The sequence below is a fragment of the Balaenoptera musculus genome, chromosome 8 (genome assembly GCF_009873245.2).
Source record: "Balaenoptera musculus isolate JJ_BM4_2016_0621 chromosome 8, mBalMus1.pri.v3, whole genome shotgun sequence".
NCBI lineage: Eukaryota > Metazoa > Chordata > Mammalia > Artiodactyla > Balaenopteridae > Balaenoptera > Balaenoptera musculus.
The window spans coordinates 23,229,425-23,255,765 of NC_045792.1; positions in this window are offsets into that span (position 1 = coordinate 23,229,425).

Sequence of the window (26,341 nt, forward strand, 5' to 3'; positions counted from 1 at the left end):
TGCCCTGTTCCCATCCCTCTTACCCCACCTCTTCAAGTAGCCTTAGAAACCAACAGCCTTGCAACTATGATAGCCATGAAGACCAGCAAACTAGCAGCCAATAGGGAGGGGACAGAATGGGCTTGGAGTGCTCCAAAAAGCTTCATTTCCAGAGAATTGTCACCATATGACCTGTCTGCAAATTGTCTATAAAGCTGAATTCTCAGGGCTTTCAGAACTTTCTCTGTGCAAACAGCCTTATTGCTAGGGTATTTGTTGAAAATAATCAGTGGGAAGTTTTTAACATTGCAGCTGTTTGAAGCAGTGGTTGCAACTGGGACTAACAAGGAGCTGAGCAAAAAATTTAAAAGAAAAAACTGGGACTGAGATGTTGGTTGGGGGCCTTGGAAAGCTCTGACAAATTCCTGGGAATCTAAAAGGTCATCTGCATGTACAGAGCTATGCACATGCCCAGAAAAGATCTGAGAAAGCCCTAATCTCTCATCTCTGGCTGACTTGAGGGTCTATACAAGTAAGAAATGTAGGCAAAGGCAGAGTTGTAAACTGCCTATTTGACCAGTGAAGGCATGCACACAGAGAGGAAGTTGGCAAAGGTTGAGAGACTTATTGGTTCAAGACATTTAGGAAATCTCTGTCTATTCATTAGCTGACCACTAAGCTAACTAAGCAGAGACTTCAGTGGCCACACATAATAAAGAATACTGACTTTGCAGAATGAATTAATTCAGAAAAGTTGCTAAATAAACAGCAGCAGCAGCAACAACAACAAATAATGACGAATGAGAACTACAACAAACCCTGGGAGGGAGGGGAATCTGGTGTGCAGAATGGTCAATGGTCACACTATATTTTTTAAATGTTCAATTTTCAACTGAAAATTATAAGACATACAAAGGAACAAGAAAGTGTGTTCTGTATACAGAAAAAAACTCCCAGCCAATAGAAACTGTCCCTGAGGAAGTCCAAATGTTGGACTTACTAGACAAAAACATTAACTCAATCATTATAGACATGTTCAAAGAACTAACAAAAACCATGTTTAAAGAATAAAAGAAAAGTTAAGAATGATGTCTCAACAAAAAAGAATATTAATAAAGAGATAGAAATGGTAAAAAGGACCATACAGAAAATTTGTAGTTGAAAAGTATAACTGAAATGAAAAATTCACTAGAAGGACTTAAGAACAGATTTGAACTGGCAGAAGAAAGTATCAATAAACTTGAAGATATTCAGTGAAGATACTGAATAAATTTAACAAACGAAGTGCAAGACTTGTATACTGAAAACTATAACAAAGAACTCATAATAGCAAAAATGATCTTGAAACAACAACACAGTTGGAGGACTCACATTTACCAGTTTCAAAACTGCAAAGGTACTGTAATCAAGACAGTGTGGAAAGATGGAGGAGTAGAAGGACAGTAAGCGCACCTCCTCTCGTGGGCATACCAAAAGTACAGCTATTTACAGAGCAGCTATTGATGAGAAACACTGGAGTCTACCAGAAAAGATCTTCTATAACTAAAGATATAAAGAAGGAACAACAAGGAGACAAGTAGGAGGTCAGGAGTTATCAAGACCTATACCCCTGAGAAAAAAATGACAGTTGCAGAGGTTCTTCACAAGGAGTGAGGAATCTGAGCCCCACATCAAGCTCACCATCCTGGGGGTCTTGCACTGGAAAAACAACCCCCCAGAATGTTTGGCTTTGAAGGCCAGCAGAGACCCACAAGGTTGGGGGAAATAGAGACTCTACTCTTAAAGGGTGCACACAAAATTTCACATGCTCCAGGACCCAGGGCAGAAGCAGTAATTTGAAAAAGACCTGGGTCAGACCCACCTGCTGATCTTGGAGAGTCTCCTGGAGAAGCAAGAGGCAATTGGGGCTCACCCTGGGGACATAGACACTGGTGGCAGCCATTTATGGGAGCTCATTCTACCACAAGGACACTGGTGCTGGCAAGTGCCATTTTGGGATCCTCCCTCTAGCTAATTAATGCCAGGACCTTGCCCTACCCACCAGGCTTTTGGCACCAATACTGGGACACCTCAGACCAAGCAACTACCTGTGGGGGCCACAGCCCCACCTACCAGCAGGCAGGCTACCTTAATACCCCCAGAGCCCACAGCCACCCTGGTCAAGGCCCTGTCCACTAGAAGGCTCAGGTCCTGGCCCCACACACTAGTGCACATGCACTAGACCTGGAACGCCTAGGGCCCTGCAGCCAGAGGTCCCAGGGCCCAAGACAGGATCCAAATCAATAAAATCAGAAATGAAAACAGAGAAGTTACAACCAACATCACAGAAATACAAAGGAGCTTAAGAGACTACTACAGATAACTATATGTTAACAAAAATTGACTACCTAGAAGAAATGGACAAATTCCTAGAAATGTACAGTCTCCCAAGCCTGAACCAAGATGAAATAAAAAATATGAACAGACCAATTACAGATAGTGATATTGAATCAGTAATAAAGAGAAACTCCCAACAAACAAAAGTCCAGGACCAGATTCCTTCACAGGTGAATATTACCAAACATTTAGAGAAGACTTAATGCTTATCCTTCTTAAACTATTCCAAAAAATTGCAAAGGAACTTCACTGAACTCATTCTACAAGGCCAGCATCACCCTGATACTGAAACCTGACAAAGATATCACCGAAAAAGAAAATTATAGGCAAGTATCGTGGATGAACATAGATGCAAAAATCCTCAACAAAATATTAGGAAATCAAATCCAACAATACATTAAAAGGATCATACACCATGACCAAGTGGGATTTATCCCAGGGATGCAAGGATGGTTCAATATCTGCAAATCAGTCAATGTGATACACCATATTAAAAAAACTGAAGAATAAAAATGATATAATCACCTCAATAGATACCAAAAAAGCTTTAACAAACTTCAACATCCATTTATGATAAAAACTCTCCAGAAAGTGTTCATAGAGAAAACATATCTCAATATAATAAAGGCCATGTATGACAAACCCACAGCTAACATCATGCTCAATGGTGAAAAGCTGAAAGCATTTCCTCTAAGATCAGGAACAAGTCAGGGATGCCCACTCTTGTCACTTTTATTCAACATAGTTGTGGAAGTCCTAGCCATGGCAATCAGAGAAGAAAAATGGAATAATCCAAATTGGAAAGGAAGAAGTAAAACTCACTGTTTGCTAATGACATCATACTATACATAGAAAACACTAAAGGCACCACCAAAAAACTGCTAGAGCTCATCAATGAATTTGGTAAAGTTGCAGGATACAAAATTAATATACAGAAGTCTGTTGCATTTCTATACACTAACAATGAACTATCAGAAAGAGAAATTTTAAGAAAGCAATCCCATTCACAATAGCATCAAAAAGAATAAAATACCTGCAAATAAAATAGCTAAGGAGGTAAAAGACCTGTACTCAGAAAACTATAAGATACTGATGAAGGAAACTGAAGACAACACAAACAGATGGAAAGATTTACCATGTTCAGGGACTGGAAGAATTAATATTGTTAGAATGACCATACTACCTAAGGCAATTTACAGACTCAGTGGAATCCCTATTAAAATACCACTGACATTTATCAAAGAACAAGAAAAAATAATTCTAAAATTTGTATGGAAACACAAAAGACCCCAGATAAGATAGTCAAAATAATCTCAAAGAAAAACAGAGCTGGCAGCGCCATGCTCCCAGCCTTCAGACTGCAGTACAATGCTACAGTAATCAAAACAGCATGATACTAGCCCCAAATCAGACACATACATCAATGGAACAGAATAGAGAACCAAGAAGTAAACACCGACACTTTTGGTCAATTAATCTATGACAAAGTAGGCAAGAATATACAATAGGAAAAGACAGTCTTTTCAATAAATGGTGCTGGGAAAACTGAACAGCTACATGTAAAAGAATGAAACTAGAATATTTTCTCACTCTATATACAAAAATAAACTCAAAATGGATTAAAGACCTCAATGTAAACCTGGAAACCATAAAACTCCTAGAAGAAAACATAGACAAACCCTCTTTGACATAAATTGTAGCAATATTTTTTGGATCTCTCTTAAGGACGAAGGAAACAAAACCAAAACAACCATATGGGACCTAATTAAACTTAAAAGCTTTTGCACAGCAAAGGAAACCCTCGATAAAAGAAAAAAACAAGCTACTGAGTGGGAGAAAATATTTGCAAATTATATGACTAATATCCTTATCCAAAATATATAATATCCAAAACATCCAAATCCAAACCATATAAACAGCTCATATAACTCAACATCAAAAAAACCAACAATGCAATTAAAAAATGGGCAGAAGACCTGAATGGACATTTTCCTAAAGAAGACATACAGATGGCCAACAGGCACACGAAATGATGCTCAACATTGCTAATCATCAGAGAAATGCAAATCAAAACCACAGTGAGATATCACCTCACACCTGTCAGAATGGCTATCATCAAAAAACCACAAATAACAAATGTTGGAGAGGATGTGGAGAAAAGGGAACGCTAGTGCACTGTTGGGGGGAATGTAAATTCGTGCAGCCACTATGGAAAATGGTATGGAGATTTCGCAAAAAACCGAAAATAGAATCTACCATATGATCCAGAAATCCAAACAAGATGAAAACATTAATTTGAAAAGATACATGCACCCCAATGTTCATAGTAGCATTATTTACAATTGCCAAGATATGGAAGCAACCTAACTGTCCATCAACAGATGATTGGATAAAGAATCTGCTATATATATATATATATATATATATATATATATATATATATATATTTATTTATTTATTTATTTATTTATATTTATATTCTATTGTGTGTATGTGCATCTATCTATCTATCTATCTACTATTACATATATATGTGTAGTAGAATAGAGTATTACTCAGCCATAAAAAGGGATGAAATTTTGCCATTTGCAACAATGTGGATAGACCTGGAGGTTATTATGCTTAGTGAAGTAAGTCATACAGAAAAATACAAACACTGTATGTTATCACTTATATATGGAATCTGAAATATAAAACAAATGAATGAATATAACAAAACAGAGAAAGACTTATAGATTTAGAGAACAAACTAGTAGTTATCAGTGAGGAGAGGGAAGAGGGAGGGGCAAGATAGAGGTAGGGGATTAAGAGGTACAAACTACCATGTATAAAATAAGTAAGCTGCAAGGATATATTGTACAACACAGGGAATGTAGCCAATATTTTATAATAACTTTAAATGGAATATAATCTATAAAAATTGTGGATCACTGTGTTGTACACCTGAAACTAATGTAATATTGTAAATCAACTATACCTTAATTAAAAAAAGACAGTGTGGTACTGGCATAAGAATAGACATATAGATCAATAAAACAGAGTTGCAAGTCCAGAAATAAACACATACATTTATGATCAACTGATTTTTTTGGTCATTTAAGATAAATTTTATTACATAAAGATTAAACTTCTGTTATGAGGAGATTCATACAAGATTAAACACCTTTTCCCAATGAATCTGAATAAATGAATTTTACTGAATATATCTTCTAGAGTGCTTTTGATGCAGGTTGCTTCAAAAAAGAGTGAAATCATTTTGAATGTTAGAATTAAAACGATTTGCTAATTTATTGGTCCTATGACTCCTTTTATGTAATTAAGAATTCTTATGAAATAATATATTTACGTGCTTGGAAACACTCTCAAACTCCATTTTGTCTTGAACCTTATAACCTCATCTACCCATCATACATTCTTTTTTTAAAAACTATTTTTAAAAATTGATGTATAGTTGACTTACAATGTTACACTGGTTTCAAGTGTACAACATAGTGATTTGATATTTTTATGCATTACAAAATGATCACCACATGATTAACTGATTTTTGACAAGGGTGCCAAGACAATTCGATGGGGGGAAACTAGTCTTTTCAACAAATGGTGCTGAGAAAACTGGGTATTCATATGCAAAAGAGTGAAATTGGACCCCTATGTCATACCATATAAAAAATTAACTCAAGGTGGATCAATGACCTAAATGCTATAAAACTCTTAGAAAAAAACAGAGATGTAAATCTTTAAGACCATGGATTAAACAACAGTTTAATAGATATAACTTAGAGGGGTGGGATAAGGAGGGTGGGAGGGAGGCTCAAGAGGGAGGGGTTATGGGGATATATGTATACATGTAGCGGATTCACTTTGTTATACAGCAGAAACTAACACAACACTGTAAAGCAATTATACTCCAATAAAGATGTTAAAAAAAAAACAAAACAGTTTAATAGATATAATGCCTAAAGCAAAGGCAACCAAAGCAAAAATAGATAGGTTGGACTTCATCAAAACTAAAGTCTTTTAAACAAAAAAATTTTTTTTTTAATTTTTATTTATTTGTTTATTTATTTATGGCTTGTGTTGGGTCTTCATTTCTGTGCGAGGGCTTTCTCTAGTTGCGGCAAGCGGGGGCCACTCTTCATCGCGGTGCGCGGGCCTCTCACTATCGTGGCCTCTCTTGTTGCGGAGCACAGGCTCCAGACGCGCAGGCTCAGTAATTGTGGCTCGCGGGCCCAGCCGCTCCGCGACATGTGGGATCTTCCCAGACCAGGACTCGAACCCATGTCCCCTGCATTGGCAGGCAGATTCTCAACCACGCGCCACCAGGGAAGCCCAAAACTAAAGTCTTTTTTTCTTCAAAGGACACTATCAAAGTGAAAAGACAACCCAAATAATGGGAGGAAATATTTGCAAATCATATATCTGATAAGGGCCCAGTATCTAGAATATATAAAGAGCACTAACAATTCAACAACTAAAAGACAAATATCCCAATTTAAAAATGGGCAAAGGATTTGAATACTTTCTCCAAAGAAGATGTATAAATAGCCAATAAGTACATGAAAATATGCTCAACATTATTAGTCATTAGGAAAATGCAAATCAAAACTACAAAGTGATACCACTGTGAAGAGATACCACTTCACAGCCATTAAGATGGCTATAATCAAAATGACAGATGATTACATGTGTTGGCAAGGATATGGAGAAATTAGAACTCTCATGCATTGCTGATTGGAATGTAAAAGGATGCTGCCATTTTGGGAAAGAGTTCGGCATTTCTTCAAAAAATTAAACATAGAGTTACTATTATATGACCTAGCAACTTCACTTCTAGGTATGTACTCAAGATAATTAAAAACATTGTCCACACAAAAACATGTACGTGGATGTTTATAGGAGCATTTTTTGTAATAGCCAACATGTGTGGAAACATCCAAATGTCCATCTACTCATGAATGAGTAAAAAAATGTGGCGTATCCATACAATGGAATATTATTCAACTACAAAAAGGAATGAAGTACTGATAGATGCTACAGCATGGATAAACCTTGAAAACATTATGCTAAGTGAAAGAAGCCAGACACTAAAGGCATCTATCCTATGATATCATTTATATGAAATATCCATAATACACAGATCCATAGAGATAGAAAGTGATTGCCAGGGACCTGGGTGACAAGGAGAATGGAAAGTGACTGCTACTTGGTTTGGGTTTTCTCTTTGAGGTGATGGAAATGTTCTGGAGTTAGATCATGGCAATAGTCTCAAAATCTTGTGAATATACTAAAAACCACTGAATTGAATTTTATGGTATGTGAATTATATCTCAGTAAATTCTTTTATTTATATACTATTCTGTGAAGGCAAGTTGGGGTAGTAGAAAGAATGAGACAGAACTTTAGTATTAGATCCTGTTTAGAAACCTGGCTTTAGGAGAGTTTTAATCTATCTGAGCTTTAGTCTCCACTTCTGAAAATTGAGGCATTAATACCAATCTTACATATTTTTATGTACATTAAATGAGAAATATATGTAAACTGTTTTGGGGGATGGGGTGGGTCTGACATATAGTAGGTGTATAACGCATGGTAATTTATTTCCTTCCTTCTTTCCTTCCTCTCTCCCTCCCTCCTTTCCTTCTTTCCTTCCTTCCTTCATACTGGATTAAGGCACTGGATCAGGAGAAAAGAAAATATAGGAGTCCTGCTACTGATATGGAGACGATAGTCTAACCCTCCGTATGAATTGGGGGCAGAAGACTGGGGGGATGGGGAACAACTCAGAGGGGAAAACTCTGATTTAAGCAGAAGTCTTCCATTCATTCATTGCAATGTGGAGCTCAGCCCAAGAGAGGGTCTGTAGGAAGTCATCAACTTTGCCTCTAGGAAGGAGGGAGCTATTAGCTACAGGGACAGCTGTTGACAAAACAAAGTTGTTCTTTGATTCCAGCCAGAAATGACTTGATTTTTCTTGAGGACAGGGACCACAAGAAAACTAGTTTTAAAACAATACACTCCTTTGGGCTTCCCTCTCCTCCACCCCTTTCTCTGAAATTTTGGACTCTATTTCCTGGAAATGCGCACTTTGAAAAAACTCCATAGGTGATTCTAGAACAGTGCTTTTTAAAACTTTAATGTGTATTCAAATCACCTGGTGCATTTTGCTAACATGCAGTTTCTGATTCGCTAGGTCTGGTGTGGGGCCTGAGGCTCCTCATTTCTAACAGTCTCCCAGGTAATGCCAAGATGCTGCTGATGCATGGACCACACCTTGACTAGCAAAGGTTTAGCAGCTGATCTGCGTAAAACAGATTGAAGCTGAATGTTAGACTAATTGTTAAAGTTGAAAAAGCTGGGTTCTATGACTGTGCCGTGCACCCCAAACTTTCCAGTCTGCCTAGAGCTTATCTGCTGAAACTCTTCATGCTGTGGAAAGTGTGGTGGGCACTTCAATACCTGGTTGCTTTCTCTGGGAAGGAGAGCTGTCAGAGAGGAGAGGGCAGCTGCTCTTCTAAGGTCAGAGTCTGAGAGGAGGTTCCCGGAAATTCACCAGAAACAACCACTGGCGACTGCAGGGATCATCAGCCTGAGGTGCTTTAGGGTTTTTGATCCAGTCTCCTGGGTATGTCAGAGGTGTTTGGGATGCAACATGGGCATCATGGGGGAAAGAGCGCAGGCTTTAGAGTCAGAGAGGCCTCAGACCTCATTGTAACCTTGGATTGTACTTCACTTATGAATAAGAGAACTATCTGAGCCACAGTTCTCTTATTCATATAATGGAGAAAATAATACCAGCCTTGCAGGACTGTGTCAAGGTTTAAGAGATAATGCAGGTAATGTGCCTGCCACAATCAGTGCTCTGTAAGGAGTTGTTCTTAGCCACTGATGGCAGGTCACAGTGCAAATCTAAGAGGAAGGGCCACCAGGGAGAGGGAGGGGCCAGAGAATGTTTACTCTCATTTGTTTGCTCACAGTGGGTGCTTAAGTCAACACTGTTGATTTAGGGACTGATTGGGTTGTACCCTTTGGCTCTTTGGTTCAGGGTGGTGGATGTTATGCTTTTTTTAAAAATTAATTAATTTATTTATTTTTGGCTGCGTTGGGTCTTCGTTGCTGCGCGTGGGCTTTCTCTAGTTGCAGTGAACGGGGGCTACTCTTTGTTGCGGTGCGCAGGCTTCTCACTGTGGTGGCTTCTCTTGTTGCGGAGCACAGGCTCTAGGCGCACAGGCGTCAGTAGTTGTGGCACGCGGGCTCAGTAGTTGTGGCTCACGGGGTCTAGAGTGCAGGCTCAGTAGTTGTGGAGCACAGGCTTAGTTGCTCCGCGGCCTGTGGGATCTTCCCGGAGCAGGGCTCGAACCCATGTCCCCTGCGTTGGCAGGCGGATTCTTAACCACTGTGCCACCAGGGAAGCCTGATGTTATGCTTTTGAGGAAACTGTAGTGTGGATCCTTTTGCTTTAGAGGATAATCTAGTGGTCAATTTTTCAGAAGATGCAGACCATCCTTCTCATTCCCTGAAGCTTACACATTTTCATGACACTATTATGTATGACATTAAGAATTTTCAAGCTGAACTGGCCCTAATCATTTAAATCAAACTCTCTTGTTTACATCTGAGAAAACTGAACGCAGAAAGGTTAAACTTGCCTAAGGCTATATAGACCCACTTAGTGGCAAAGCTGGGCCTAGGACACCACCCCCCTAACCCCTACCAGCTCCTGGCTGGGTGTTTTCTACACTGTTCTGTCCTACTATCTAGTTAATACATGCTTGTTCCTACTTAGCATTTTAGATTCAGATGGGTCAAACTCAAGGCACAGTATGTTTTCATTTTAATATGACATGTGTATACTTTTGGGACTCTTGCCCAGTCTATTTGCATTTTGTGGAATTTGGAGAGAAGTTTACTATTGCAATAGTTCATTGTTATATCTTTGGTCAAGACTTTTTGTTGGTCACATCTGTGTCTTTAATCCTAAATTGTGCGTCCAGAGCACAGTTGGATTGGTTCAATGCTTTACCCACATGGCCTCATTTGCATCTTTGGTCAGTGGACTAGGGTTGGGGGCGTTGAGTAAGCTCTCACGGTCACACTGCTTTAGGGAAAAGTAACCCCTGCCTTATAGTCAGCTGTTGCCAAACTCCAGGCTGACGACAGTCTTGATCAACGTTCACTTGTCTTCATGGAATGAGAGAAATGAGAGTACGATGGTGAGATTTTAAAAGAGAACACAAAAATTTATTTAATTTAAAGATCTGCCTTTTATTCCAACATTACAGTTTTTTGACATTTTATTATTAAAATGTCCTTTTTCTTAAATGAAAATACTGTCCTCGTATATTGTAGATAGTAGAACCCCCTCCCACTCATCTGTTTATTTTTAAAATGTCCTTATTTGGCAAAGTAAGAAAAAAGTTGGCTTTATTTGGAAAGATTGGCACCCTCTCTAGGTCCCTGAAATCCAAAGTCTGGAAACCAGGGTCTGCGAAGACTTTGCATCATATCTTCCCCAGCTGCCTTGTGGTAAGAAGCTGGGATTGCTGGCTTTTAAGTAGGAACTGGAAAGCTGTCTCAGGGTGAGTATCAAAGAACTCTTTCTCATTGAGTGCGAGGCTGAAGCTTTTAATGGATTCCAACATTAGAATCCACAGTCCCCCCAAATTGAAAATTGGTTTCATTCGTTTTTGAGGGCACTTCGTGGTCTGGTTTGGTGGGTGAAGAAGTGAAATGAGACAAGAGGAGAAGTCCAGGCTCAGTGCTCCCCAACCCCCAGCAGACGAGGGACTCGAAACAGCATCCCCGGCAGAGGGAGGAGGAAGGTTTGGACACCCTTTTCACGTGGCCGGCCAGCATGCATTTGAAACCATGCCCCACAGCGTTAACAGAAACTGGTGACTAACAGAAATATTTGAGCTTATCTTACAGGACAGCAGGTAAGGGAATAGCTTGTTAAAACCCCCCTCTTGTTAAAGCCTGCCCTCTCTGAGCAAGCGCAAGCGCAAGCTCGCCTTAATTATTTTGTTGCCGATTGCATACCCTTGAAGCTTCACGTAGCCTAGGAATTTGGAGTCAACTCTTGTCCAGTTCGAGTCAGCTAAGACTAGTTGGGACCACTGACCCTAAAACTGGACCTGGGTAGAACACAGATTACCTCACCTTTTCCCTACTTCCAGTCATCTTTCCTCATGCCTAAGACCACCCTGCTTCTTTATCCTGGAAATATTTCAAGCCCCTCGCCTTTGGCGAGGCAGATCTGAGAGTCCTCCCATCTCCTCATTTGGCTGCCTCGTGAATAAACCCTTTCTTTGTTACAAACCTCAGCATTTCAGCATTTAGCTTGCTGCACATTGTGCAAATGAACCTGGTTTGGTGAATGGTTTCTCCCCGGAGAGGCAAGAGCTCTGCCTGAGAGGAGGTGCATTGCAAGGTGCTTGGAGAGAGTTTAGCAAGCCTTGGTCAATAACCTCTGGAAACAATTGGCTCTCCCTTTAGTTCCTGTTAGCTAGACTTTGAAATTTCTTTGCAGGGTGAAGTATTTATCAAGAAATTCAAATTCTTGTTCCTACTGTTTAACTGGACAGCTCAATAGTGAAAAAATACAGGATGGTTTAATCAGTGGGGCGTGACTTGGGACTCCCTGGATGAGCCACGGAGCTATGTGGTCGTCTGATGAGAGAGTGATGGAGACAGCTCTCCAAAGGTAAAGTCAAGGAAAGTTGCTACTTATGGGAATTCCCTTACATCCAATTCTTTAAAAGTGTATTGATTTTCTAAAATCCTACCTTATTCATATAAGATTTCAGGTAGCTAACAGAAATATAAGATTTAAAAAATAAGAAATTAAGGATCTAAGGGTAATAAGAATAGAAAGAATAACACAGTAAGAGGAAGGTGGGGTTCGTTATTTTAGAGATGTTGGCTGACTGTTTCTCTGGGTTTGATACTGTTGTAGGCACTGAGGGAATGACAAACCCCTGCTCCAATGGAGTTTATGATGTGCTGATGTAATATACAACCCTATTGAAACACAGCCCTGAATCCAGCCCATACCTTTCCCTTTTCAATATCATTTCATTAGTTGAGTCACAGGAACATCCTTTAATTCATTTAATTCTGTTAGATGCTACTAACTTGTGCCATTAATTGTGAACTCTGATTGTTTTCCTTTTGTACTGATTTGATACGATGTAGCAACATTTTAAATATTATTACTATACTGTAGCTTCTTATCTTTCCTAAAAATGAAACAAATAACAGTATCTACTCTCCTGATAACAAATAGGCTCTATTTTTAGCCTGTGTACAAATGCAGTTTTGTCACTTATGTAATTTGTTATTGATACAATATTTGTAGCACTGTTTCCTGAAACTTTGAGAAACGTTGACTTAAGAAATTAAAGTCTTATTCTAACATATCTTTCAGTTGAGAATTACCATTTCAAAGATGCTTTTTAAAAAATAACATATAAGGGCTATTTAAAAAAAAATTTATTGGAGTATAGTTGATTTACAACGTTGTGTTAGTTTCAGTTATACAGCATAGTGATTCAGTTATACATATACATATATTCATTCTTTTTCAGATTCTTTTCCCATATAGGTTATTACAGAATATTGAATAGAGTTCCCTGTGCTATACAGTAGTCCTTGTTAGTTATCTATTTTATATGTAGTAGTATGTGTATGTTAATCCCAAGCTCCTAATTTATCCCTCCCCCCACAACTATAAGGGCTATTTTTAAATGATGATTGAAATTGAAACATAAAATCTAAAAATTCTAATGGAACATGTGGATCCTAAGAATACAATAGATGCCATTTGGAGATATACTGATTTATTTAAATTATTTATAATGTATTGATTATTAATGATAATATAATATTGCCATATTTTAAGAACTGATACAAATATTATCAGTTTTATTATTTGGCATAAAGAAAATTATGTGAAAGATAATATATTCCTTTTATCTTGAATAAAATTTTGAATGCTTACAATATATATTCTCAAGCCAAAGATTCTGATCTAGTTGGTATGCAGTGGAGCCCAGACATCAGCATTTTGAAAACTCTGCAGATATTCTCAGGTGCAACCAGAGTTGAGAACAGCTCTGTCGGATGGCATGGAGAAAGCAAAAATAAATCGGCATGTATCATGCTCTGAAGGGCCTGGTGACAAGTGAGGACAGGGAAAGGAGTGACTATTTTTAAGCCCTCTTGAGGCAGACCTTGCTTTGCATCTATTTTATTTAATCTTCACAACAATCCCATGAGCTAGGAACCATCACTCCCATCTTACAGGAATTGAGACCCAGCGATATTAAGTGAATTGACCAGAAGCTAGTAAGTAAAGGAGCTGAGATTTAAAAACATTTATGTCTACTCCATCTTGTTACAAAAACAATGATTTGGGGCTACAAGCTGGGATTTGAAATCAGGCCTTTCCATTTTGGCTGTGGGTTCCCACCAGCTTGACATCCCGCTACACAAGATTCTACCAGCAGAAAGTGATTTGGTTCAGGCATAACAAGAACATTATCTTGATCTTCTGAAATTGGTGCTCTGGGACTTTTATTTAATTAGTACTTCTCAGGATCTCTCATATTTATTAACTATGAGTAATAAGAGTGCTGTTTTATTGTAGGTGGAAATAAGCTTTCTTGTGTTTTATGCTGAGAGAATAAGTGCTATTATCTTTATTTGTTTATTCTAGAGCAGTAGTTCCCACCTGGGGCTGATTTTGCCACCCACGGGGTATTTGGCAATGTCTGGAGGCATTTTTTTGTTGCCACAACTGGTGGAGGGGGTGCTACTGGTGAGTAGTAGAGGCCAGGGGTGCTGCAAACATTCTACAGTGCACAGGACAACCCTCACGACCAACAGTTATCCAGACCCAGGTGTCAGTAGTGCTGAGGTTGTGAAAACCTGCTCTAGAGGAAAGGAATTACCTGGTATGTGAAATATTAGTGACTTTTAATAACAACCAATAAATACCATTTATTAAACTTCCATGGCGTTTTGAACCCTTCAGTTGATCAGTCAGCATTTATGTTCTTGGTATCACGTCCAAAGGTCCATTAAAAATGGTTTTTGACCTCAGGAGGCCTACACTCCAATGGGAAACCAAGAAAGTTCTGAAAACTTGAGCAGCTGTCAAAAGCTATCAAAATCATAGGCCATACAATGGAAAGGAGATACACACAGTGGCGAGGAAGACGGTCCCTTCTGTGTGAGTGGTTAAGAGCAGGATTTCTGAAGTTGGGAAGAAAGATCTTTGTTGCATTCCTGATTCACCTTTTGCTATCCATGTGACCTCAGACCAATATGTTGAACTGCTCTAATAATTCCTCCTCCATAAAATGAGGATAATGGTAGCACCCGTATCATAAGGTTGTCGGGAGATTTTAATGAGATAATATTGACACATGTGGAGCACAACGCCCGGCAGAGAGGCACTCAATAAAGTCTTGCTTTCCTTGTTGTTATTCTTACTGGAGAGAGTCCACTGAGTGGGGCCTGGGAGCTGCCCACACTTCCTCCAGAGGAGAATTCCTCCTTGAGCAATGACAGGCGAGTCAGGGCTGCAGGGGCTTCACTTGGGCTCTAGGACGCCCCCTGCCCAGCTGGTAATTAGCTGTTCGCTGCAGCTGAACTGGGGTGGCGCTGGGCTTGATTGGCTGGGGGAGGTGGGAAAGAGGATAGTGAGTTCTCTTTTCCTGTGAAAGTCTGTAAACTGAAAACATTCATTGCAGTCTGCAGAGCAGAAGCAGTGTGGGGAGAGGTGTGTGAATGTCTCCATCTGTGAATGAAACATATGATTTAGAGCCGAGGCTGCTCCAGACTTCTTCCCCAGGCAGGACACGAGCTCTCTAGAACTCTCTAGGGGAGGTGATAGGCTGGCTTGCCCCCAGACACTCAGGTGAGGACAAAGGGTGGGGTGTTCATGCCCTGGATACCTGCCAACTTCTCTGCTAATGAGGTCATTCTGGCTCTTTGCCTTTGTTTGACATGGATTTTACCAGAGAAGGGCGCCCCATCTTTATCCATTGTTGTCCACACCCTTACTGGCTTCCTGTGTTTTGTAAACATAGATATTTTTAGTTTTCTTTCACTGGTATTATTCCAACCCCATGCCCTTGTGCCTTCTTTGTCCAGAACAATCCTCCTCCAGTGCAGGGAGGGCCGTGGTGTTTTGATGCACGCAGGTGGGGGGCCTTCAGCTACATCTAATGGTCCCCCTTGTTGCCTGCTGTCTCAGAATGTTCCCTTCATTCTGTGGGGTCCTGGACTTGAGCTTTCCTTGGCTTATTTCAGCTTCTGCCACTTGACTCCTTTTGTTGGCTGCCTTCTGTTTCAGGTCTTAGGGGAAGGCTGCTGGAGGGTGGGTGGGAGAAGGATGGGGACCTCCCTCAAGAGAGGCTGAGGGACATGGCAGCTCTTTTTCTCACAGGTCCACATTTATTTATCTTGTAATATCCTTTGGATATTCCCTGTCTTGATCTACAGTAGGAACTTCCTGGAGGCTTGTGCCCAAGAGAGGGGTAAGCGCAGGACTCAGAAGATGGCGGTGAAGCACAGTCTTGAGTGTTTGTGGGGACACTGGCTGCCTCAGGCCTAGCATCTAGATTTATCTACCGGGCAGCTCAGGCCTGGCACTGCTGGCAGTTTATCACATCAGGGCTCTGCTTAGAATCAGCAACGCCAGGGCCTTAGGATTGTATGCTACTGCCCCCAGAACCTTGCTTACCTTCATTTCCCTAGATTGCTCTACATATACCATCACCCCTAGGCTGGTACCCTGACACGTCATTCTCATCTCCTTCTCCACACTTAGCTTATGTTTTCCAGGTTGTGCTTAAAAGAGCACAGGCCTTAGAGTAGGTTTCAAGTTGCTGCTCTCCCACCTACTAGTGCGTGACTTGCTGTCTGAGGCTGAGTATTTTTGTTTGTCTCTGATTCATAGCCCTGCTGTGACAATCAATTCAATAATTGTTATTTGAGTGCCTAGTATGTGTCAGGCACTGTGCTCAGCCCAGGGGTGGTGGGGGCAGTGGGCAAAGACCAGCACCCAGCACCCAATCCCTGATTCTGAATTTCGTTTAGTGTTGGGAGGTAGGTCCATAAGCAGGTAGCTTCAAAGTAATGGGTAAATGCTAAGATAGAGGTAAGCACAGGATGCTTTAGGAGTACAAATGAAGGGCAAGAATGATTTTTGGAGTAAACAGTAGATGAGATGTTTTGAAGGATGGGGGGAGATGACCCAGACAAGTGGGGGAGGTGGGGGAAGGTTTTCCTGGATGAGAGAAGTGTGGCGGATGAAACAGCATGCTGTGAGCAGAGAATTACTGAGACATAATGTTCAGTACAAGGATTGATGGGGCTGATGCTGCAGACTGAATAGAGGCCAAGTAATGGGAGGCCTTGTAGGTCATGCCAAGAATTTAAAACTCTATCCTATAGGCAATGGGTTTTAAAGCAGGAGAGTGACATGGCCAGATCTTGGTTTGGATCACACACTTCAGCGATTATGTGGGGAACGGATGTGAGAGTGAAAAGTCTGGAATTAGGAGTCCAGTTAGGAGGCTGTCTCAGTAGTCCAGGTGAGTGATGATGAATTACCACACAATTTATCAGCAGCAGGTGCAGGGCATAGAGAAGAGGGGATGGATTTTAAAAATCAGGGCAATAAAAAGAGCAGATCTTAGAGGCAGATTGCTGAGGAGAGGGTGGGGTTAAGGATGACTGGAAGGGCGGATGATGGTGCCGTTGACTATGATGGGGAACACAGGAGGATCAGGTTTGGGGTAAGAGTGGAGAGGATGAGTTCAGCTCGAGACAGGTCTAGTTTGAGGTGCCTGTGAAATGTCCCAGTGGAGATGCCTAGCACAGAGTTGTATACCCAAATCTGATGTTCAGGAAGGAAATCCAGGCTGGGATATAGACTTGTGAGTTACCTGAATATAGGTGATAGTGAAAACTTCAACATTGAATGCTGTTGTCCAAGAACACCGTGTGGAATGTGAAGAGTAGTAGTTTAAGGGCTGATTGACAGGGAACCCCAATGATTAAGTGGTGGGTGGAGGAGGATTCCAAAGTGGAGACCCACACCTGTGTAGAAAGGATGGCGTTACAGTCATGAGGGAGTAGACAGTTTTAAGAAAGAGAAAGTGAATAATAGAGTCAAGTGCATCAATAAGAAAAGTATAGAAAGCTCTCCACTGGATTTGGCAATAGGAAGGTATTGATGATTTTTGAGACCGAGGAGTGGTGACTAGGGGATCAGAGACTGCAGTGCATTGAATTGGGGAGGGAAGGAAGTGGGGAGAGCAGTATAGATTTTAATAAAGGAGGAAGAAGGGAGATAAGGTGGGGCTGGGAGACCCAAGTGAAAGAAGGTTTTTGTTTGTTTTTTATATTTATTTATTTATTTATTTATGGCTGTGTTGGGTCTTCGTTTCTGTGCGAGGGCTCTCTCTAGTTGTGGCAAGCTGGGGCCACTCTTCATCGTGGTGCGCGGGCCTCTCACTATCGCGGCCTCTCTTGTTGTGGAGCACAGGCTCCAGACACGCAGGCTCAGTAATTGTGGCTCACGGGCCCAGTTGCTCCGTGGCATGTGGGATCTTCCCAGACCAGGGCTCGAACCCGTGTCCCCTGCATTGGCAGGCAGATTCTCAACCGCTGCACCACCAGGGAAGCCTTGTTTGTTTTTAAAATGTTGCAATACTTGAATGTGTTTATAGGGTAAGAGACAGGAAAACACTAGAGAAGGAGAGGTTGGAAGATAAGAAGTGAATACAACCGCATCACACCCTCCTAATATTTGTAACGTGAAACCCCAGACAAGCAGCCTGCCTTCTGCAAGTCATTTTTCACAGTTAAGCTGTATGCCTTTGCTCATCACCCAGCAGCAACAGAGCCCACGAGTCTACATGTCTCAGTCTGCAGCAGCTCAAATCCCAGCTTTCTATATGGACCCAAGTCATTATTCAATACTGAACATGCACGATTGGCTCCACCATCCTTGGCTCAGCAATGAGGCTTCCAACAAGGTCTTTCTCAGCCAAACTCAGTCCAGCAGATTCCAATCCCTCTTTATGCACCACTACAAGGACATCATCCAGCCCTACTGGGTGCTAGACCTGCTGTTTCCCAGGCTCAGGCATTATTTAGTTCTTCACTTCAACTGTATGTATCTCAGCCAGCCTTTATTCAAAGCAGTCTATCCCTGCTGTCTATGGTCCTTTCTGGTACTGCCATCCGCAACTTTCCAGCTGTCCAACTCCGGAAACCTGCCAAGGCACAATTGGGTCTTGCCTTTCAACAAACTTCAAATATGCAGTCTATTCCTGTATTGTATGAACATCAGCTGGGTCAGGCATCAGGACTAGGAGGTTCCCAACTGACTGATACACATCTTCTCCAGGCTAGAGCGGATCTTACCCAGGCTTCAAATCTTTATTCTGGACAAATACAACAGCCTGGTCAGACAAATTTTTATAACACTGCCCAGTCACCGAGGGCTCTCCAGCGGGCTACAGTACCTTTACCAGCATTCCAGCTTTTCTTGCCTAATTTTGGGTCTACGGGACAGCCTTTAACTGCTCTGCTTCAGACTCTTTAGCCCCCATTACAGCATCCCACCCCACAAGTGCAGGCACAGAGCATGAGTCGTCCTGTGCAAATAAGCCAGCCTTTCAGAGGATTAATTCCTGCTGGAACTCAGCACAGCATGATCACAACTGCAGTAAAAAATGTCTGAAATGGAACTAAAAGCCTTAGGAAGTGGCACTGATATAAAACCAGGTGTACCTCCAATCAGCAGTAGAAGCACCACACCAGCGTCTAGTCCCTTCCGGGCTACTTCCACAAGTCTGAACAGACAGTCCAGCAAAACAAACAGCATTGTCTATGAGAAGCCGTCCCAGTCAGCCCCTGCCACTGTGAGAATGACACAACCATTTCCTACACAGTTTGCGCCCAGAAGAGAGCTGTGAGGACAGGACTCAGCCACAAGACGTTTGGTCCTAGGTGCTGGCAGAGAGCAGAGGTTTTTCAGTCCATGCGGTGGTTCTTCGCTGAACAGCAACAGAGCAAACAGATAGGAGGCAAAGTCCAGAAAGTGGACAGTGGTTCCAGTAAACCTCCTGAAACACTGACTGACCCTCCTGGTCAGGAAAAAGCTCAAGAAAAGCCACCCCCTGCACCCACCATAGCCACCAAACCTGTTAGAACTGGACCAGTTAAACCTCAGGCAATCAAAATGGAAGAAACAAAGTCTCAAAAATGTGGTTTATTGCAAGGGTTGGGGGAGGGGACAGGGGAAAGAGGGAGAATGAAGTCAGATAATGCCAGCAGCCAAGGGTAAAATGGTCTGTGACATTATCCTGTCCAGAGCTTGGAGGTGCACAAGGGACATAGGAGCAATTTACAGTGACACACAGCTGCTGCCCCAGGAAAACGAGGCTTTGCCAGCTCACACCTACTATGTAACATGCACTCTGGATGGCCATGCATCTTCAACCAGAATTTATACACGAATATGTGCACACATTCCTTAAGTGCATATAATTTAGAACTAAAATCCTTATGGTTAGATGACACACCAGAAATATGAGAGAAATGACACCACAGAGGAATAGCTTAGCCTGAACAACGTGGTGGTCTCAGCTAAGACATCAGATGTGGTTTCTTTGCTCCCTATGTTCCTTGGATATGGTGGTAGCATTTGTAGGCTTGATGGTGAAAACATAAGATAACTGGTAGAGGAGCCTTATTTTTTATTATGACAACTTGCTATTTTTGTAACATGGTGATTGAATTGAACACAATCAAAGTTCAGCAACTGATCTCCCCCTCTTCCTGGATGAGTGAAATATTGATGTCAGCATCCTTGAACATATCCAAGTGGGCAGTGTTTGGCTACTGCCTCTGTTTGAAATGATGCTGTGTTTTGGTTGTGGCCCAAAGCTTTGAAGTTCTACCTGGCATCTCCTTTCTTCCATGGAGCTCTTCCCCTTCAGACCTGACAGATTTGGTCAAATACTAGTTGAGTCTTGCTTGCCTCTCCTCGGTCATCTTTGTATGAATCCAATGGTTGTTTTTTGTTTGTTTTCTTAAATGGGTTTTAGCTGATGTTCATGAAGATCAGTGAGTACCTAGAACAGTGCCACTAAAGAAAGGAAATCCTATCCAAGAAGGTGCATTTCTGTGCCAGAGCTATGTCATAACCAACTTTTGGGCCCTCTGCTGGAAAAGTAGAATCAAGTCTCAAATAATGCCTTTTTAATTATATCCTCTGGTATTAAAGATGTAGGACAGTACTGTATCCTACCCCTGTGAATTATCTTGTACCTGCTTTATGATATGTAGTAGTGACTGTGCTTTATCAGAGCTGTTTTTAATGACGCTATTCTAGAATGTTTTCTTTCCAGATGATGATTGAGAAGCCAATAAAAAAGATAGTGCCAGATACCACAACAGTAACAGAACTTTGCTGTTTTCTGGGGTTTTGTTTTTTATCTTTTTTTCTTTTTTTTTTAAAAGATGTCTCTGTATGACTGCAGAACCTGGAAAAGCTGTTGCTGCTATCAATGCATAACATATTGCTATTGGTCTCTCTCTCTCTCTTCATATATATACTCATATGTTATATACATAAAATTTGAATTTTTAGAAACATTAGTGGTGCTCTCAACTTTGGAAGAAGTATCCCAGTTGTACCATGTTTGGTTGGCATTGTACAGAAATTAACAAGCATTTGGTCTAAACACATCAAAACATTTTTTCCCATTTGTACAGGGGTAACACACTGTATTAAATATGTAAGGTCTTATCTACATGGGTTTGATTACAGAAACTAATAAAGTATACTCTAAATAAAAAGAAAGATAAGGAGTGACAACTGATGCAAACAGGTTCCAAACGTGGAGAATGTAGGGACTGGCCTGGGGTAGGAAGAAGGACACTCACCCTGGGGAAGAAGGAGAAGAAGGAGTGCAGATGGGTTAGGGTATAGGTGGGGGCTGGAAAGTTAGGGAGACTCTCATCTTAGGGCTTCAGTTTTCTCACTAAGATAGGAAGAGTTGTTGTCTGCTGAGATGGAGGGCTTGGGGTTGGGTGGGTGGGCATCTTGAAGAGGGCTGTGGAGGTTGGAGCAGTTCCTGAGGAGAATGGGAAAGATGGCCTACAAAGCACAAGGAAAAAGATCCTTGATCTGAAGCGCTCAGCACACAGTTGAGTTTGGAGCCCCTGGTGCCATGATAGAATTGTGTGCTTTTCTTCAACAGAAGAGGAGGGTTGAGGCGGGTCATGGGATGCATTAGGTTTTCTCGGAAGAAGGAGGTAGAAGGTAGATGCTTTCAGGTCAGCTGTGTGGTCTAGGCTGGGGGACAGAAAATGAAGGACTCGGGCCAGGAGCCTGAGGCTGAGGAGCCCATGTAGTGGGAGGGAGAGCAGGAGAGTTACTGTTTGGGGCTGGGCTACTGGAGTTTGAGATTTCTGATGCGGGACAATTCTGACAAGGTTCCTGGATGTGGGGGAATCTGAAAGAAATGAAACCAAGCCCACTGGATTGAGGAGGTTTGTGAGCTGTGACTCGGTGCTGGACGAGCCAGGTTTCCCAGCAGGATGGCGGATGTGGAGGAGTGAGAAGGACTGTCGGGGTTCAGTGTGAGGTTGGTGGTTGATGGTCATGAGGAACGTTAGAGGCTCATACAACCTCGTGGCAGAGGCTTCTGCAGGAAGGGGAAGGGTGACGGTTTGGAAGTGGGGAGTGAAGAGGAGAGCACCCCCCTTCTTGACCTTGGGTCCGGTGGGGAGTGGGGATGTTGAGCAATCTCCATGAAGGGCTACAGGGAAGTGGTCAGACTGGAGTCTGTCAGTTAGTACGTTGTCCAAGGAGGGGAGGGACTGAAATCTGAGCTTTGATCACATTTTGGGTCCTCAGAGGCTGGACTGCCTAGGGGGGCACTTTTAATCAATGTGACCTTCTAACCAGAGGGGCCACCTTCTTCTAATTTACCAAAGGCACCATAAGGGCTAGTGGTGGCCTTGGGGAGTGGTGTCCTGAGCAGAGAGCTGGGTTTCATCTAAGATCACAGGGTGTAGGAAATGGGTCAAAGATGTAGGGGAGTTTACCAGTTAGTGGGGGCTTCAAGTAGCCCAGAGGGAAGGTTGGTGAGAGAGTGAAACAGAGAGATGGGGAGGAGGAGGGAGGGGGGGAGGGTGGAACAGCACTGAAGTGTCCCGTGGAGCAGGGGTAACTGGAGGGGCTTTCACTGGGACAGTGACAGGGGTTGGCAGGCTCTGAGGCATTAACAGACTGGCTGATTCCAAGGGTCCAAAGGGAAGCCACTGGCCTCCCAGGGCCAGTCTGGAGCTCCAGAATGATCCCATTTGGAAAGACTACTGTGGTCCTTGGACATCTACATCAGTGTCAGTATGCCTATTAAAAACGCATGTTCCTGGACCCCACCCCAGATCTAAGGGTGTGACACCTCTGTGTGCCATTATGCTCAGCTCCAATGTGATTCTTAAGCACCTCAAAGTCTGAGAACCCCTGACTGGGAGTCTTGGTGGTCTTGGGTGCACAGCACGTGGTGGTATTCAGTGAGATAACGTCGATACAGCACCTGTGCAGGGCGTATCTGGACAATGACAGTTTTTACACACAACCCCTTGGTTGTATCAGTGACACGGTAGGTGTGTAGGCACCAGAAAGAGAGTTTACTATTAGCTGATACACATGCCATCCAGAGGGTGGGGCAGAATATTGCTTCACTTTTCCCTTCACAGCATCTCTCAGTCATACCTCTGGGGATCCCCTTCTTGCTCTGGTCTCCCCCTTTTTCTCTTCCACAGGCCTCTTAGTCTTTTCTATTCGCAGCTTCTCTCACGGCTGTGCTGCAAGTCCAGGGCCCGGGTCATTCCTGAGGCTGGTATATGGACCGTGAACAAGGCAGGGGTACCAACGGCCTACCCTCACTTCCTTCAGTATGGTACTTTGCTAACAATTTACCTCTTTTCTCTGTCTTACTGAAGCCTCCTCGGAAGAAGGTGGAAGGGAAAAGGAAAGAATGAGGCTAGGGGAAAAAGACCCCTGCCCACCTTGTCACCTAAATCTTACACTTTACCTGGGTTCCAGTCCCACCTTGGCAGCCAGTCCTTCCCAGACCCTCCAGCCTGCACTGATCTGAAACTCTCTTGAAATTCTAAGCAGAATTTGAATTAATTCAGTTTCAATTCAACATCAGAATTTGAGTGAAGCAAATGTTTCTTTAGCTGTACTGGCCTTAGATGCCAGTGGGAGATACAGATGATATACATCAGTGAACGGTAAAGGGAAAACTCTTGTGCCTTAGAGAAAAGAGAAAGGAGACCTTGCAAGGCTGGGTTTGAAACTGTCAGGAGTGGGGCTGAGGGATGGGCTGGAGAGGAAAGTGCAGCAGGTGAAAGGGGGAGAAACAAGCCGAGAGGGCTTGTGAAATGAACCTTGTTCGGCCTACGTGCAGAGGGGCTGGTTTCTTGAGTCAGATACTCAGAAGAGGGGCAGGAGATGATCATGAGGTCTGTGGGGCCTGGGAGGGCAGGAACATCAGTAAGGTATGAGAAGGTGAAAAACAAGCAAGCAAGCTTGCAAACAAACCCCAGACCCTGAATCCCCCTGCACGTTCAGCCATGTAAATGAACGGACAGAGGAAAATCCTAGGATCTGGCGGCGGAAGGGAGTGTGGTGGTGACTTAATCAAACGAATCATTTCATGCTGTTCATGTTAATTTACTGAATATTCCCAAACCCCTGTAGACGAGTGCCTGCCTGTGCTTCTGATGCTGTCAGGCATACAGTGGACTAATGGGGGGCAGGGGTGGGCAGGGCAGTAGGCAGAGGACAGGGCACCCTGCCACTATTTTACAAAAATGAATAATTAATTGTGTAGGAATTATGAAATCATTCACTGACATGATGTGACGGGAGTGTGAGTAAGACACCATCCCTGCCCTCTGGGGCTCTCAGGTGATCCAGGAAGAGAGGCATGTGGCCGTGTAACAGTAGTTCAAGATTAACTCCCCAAAGCCACGTTGGACATGGAAAGGCAGTTCCCGGAAAGAGCAAGGAAGTGGGGAATTAAGTTCAGAACACCTTCTTGTGTGTGGTTTTTTTCCCCCTCCCCAGCAAGATTGCAAGTTCTTGGAGGATAAATCTTGTACCTCCCTTTGTGTCTCCCACCATACTCTACATGCCTGGGGTTAAGCACAGAGTAGGTGCTCAATATTTGCTCCCTCCTATCCATTTCAATGCCTGCAGGGCTTAAAACATGCTCTGCATGTGTTAGGTACTTGGTTTTCTTAAATGAATAAAATTAATTTTCCCTCTCTTTCATCATCCCATCCCTTCATTTCTCTCCTGTCTTCCAAGGATTTGTACAATAAACGATTATTAAAATGAATCATGAAATGGTTAATGATGTTAGTTCAGCTTCATTGATAAGAAATTTCACCTATAATATCAGCAGAGATGAATAAAAATAAGATAATTCCCAACATTAATGAGGCTGCAGGTAAATGGAGCTTTTATAAATTGTTAAAGGGAGAATAATTGTTCAGTTTTTTTGGGGAAGGCAAACTGATACTCTTTGTCAATAGCCTTAAGCATGCACGTATCCTTTTGCCTAGATGTTCAATCTCTACGAATTTACCCCAAGGCAAAAATTACTGCTGAGAGGAAAGAATTATGTGGAAGGAAGATAATCAGCATTCTTCATGGTAGTGAAAGTCAAAAACATCTTAAGGGACTGTGTGATTATTATCTTGAAGCAACCTATAATAATGTGGTAGAAAAATATTTGAAAAATGGGAGCATATTAAAGATGGATTAAATTTTTAAAAAATCACAAAAAACCAGCTCAGAAAGCTAGAACAATAGGCATTCTGGAATTCTGGTTTGTTCCTTACTGGCTGTGTGGCCTCAGGAAGGTTACTTGGCCTTTTTTGCCCTTGGGTTTTCTTTTCTGTAAATTGGAGCCGTGGCTGTTTTCTTTGCAGGACTGCTGTAAGGACTGTTGATGTGGACATAGAGCACTTGGTTCGGAGCCTGATGTGTAGCAGATGCTCAGTTAGTAGTCGCTTTTATTACCCAATTTCTGCTTTAAAAAAAAGACAAGACGTATATTTGCACGGTGAAAGAAAGACCAGTAGAAATTACAGCAAAGTGTTAGCAGTGTTGTCTCTGACTGGTGATATTGTAGTGATTTTTCTTTCCTCCTTTGGGTTTTTCTCTTTTACCAAATTTTCTACAGTGAACATTATGGAAATGATATTAATATTATAATCAGAAACAAAGTGCTTAGAAAAGAAATGGCCCTGGGCTTGTATTAAAAAATAAAAGAATTAAAGAGATGAACTACTGATTCATCTATGGTAGGATTATAAGAGACCTTAGGGATAATTTGTTTAACTTCATTTTATAGCTGAGGAAACTGAGGCACCGAGAGGGAAATATATAAAACATAAATTAGTAGCGGGTGTCACATTTCCTGAGCCAGTGCTTTTCCAACTGCACTCATCTGTCTTTGAGGACCTGGGGCTCAAGAGAGGGGTGGCTTTAGCCCTGGATATCCCCCAAACCTCTGGAGTCACCAGTAGAATCTGGAATCTCTAGAATCTTCTGAATCTCCTGGGGAGAGACTTCTGTGTCCTCTCCTCTCCCCACGCAGGGTAGTGTCAGATAGGGTCCACTAGTGGGATTTACTACTTTCTACCATCCAAGTTTGAACAAATTCCTTCTCCAAATTCTATTTTTTTATTCATTAAATGGAGACAGTGATGTCACTGGAAATGTTTGGCATAATTTCCAGGCCAGCCCTCTCTCCAGGGGGCCAGAGCCGTCTGTTTATTGGCACATGTGTGTTCTGCTAGTACATCCAACCCCTTGTGTCTAAAATGGAATTATTGTGTTTTCTGTTTCTCCTCCTGTATTCCACCTTGGAAA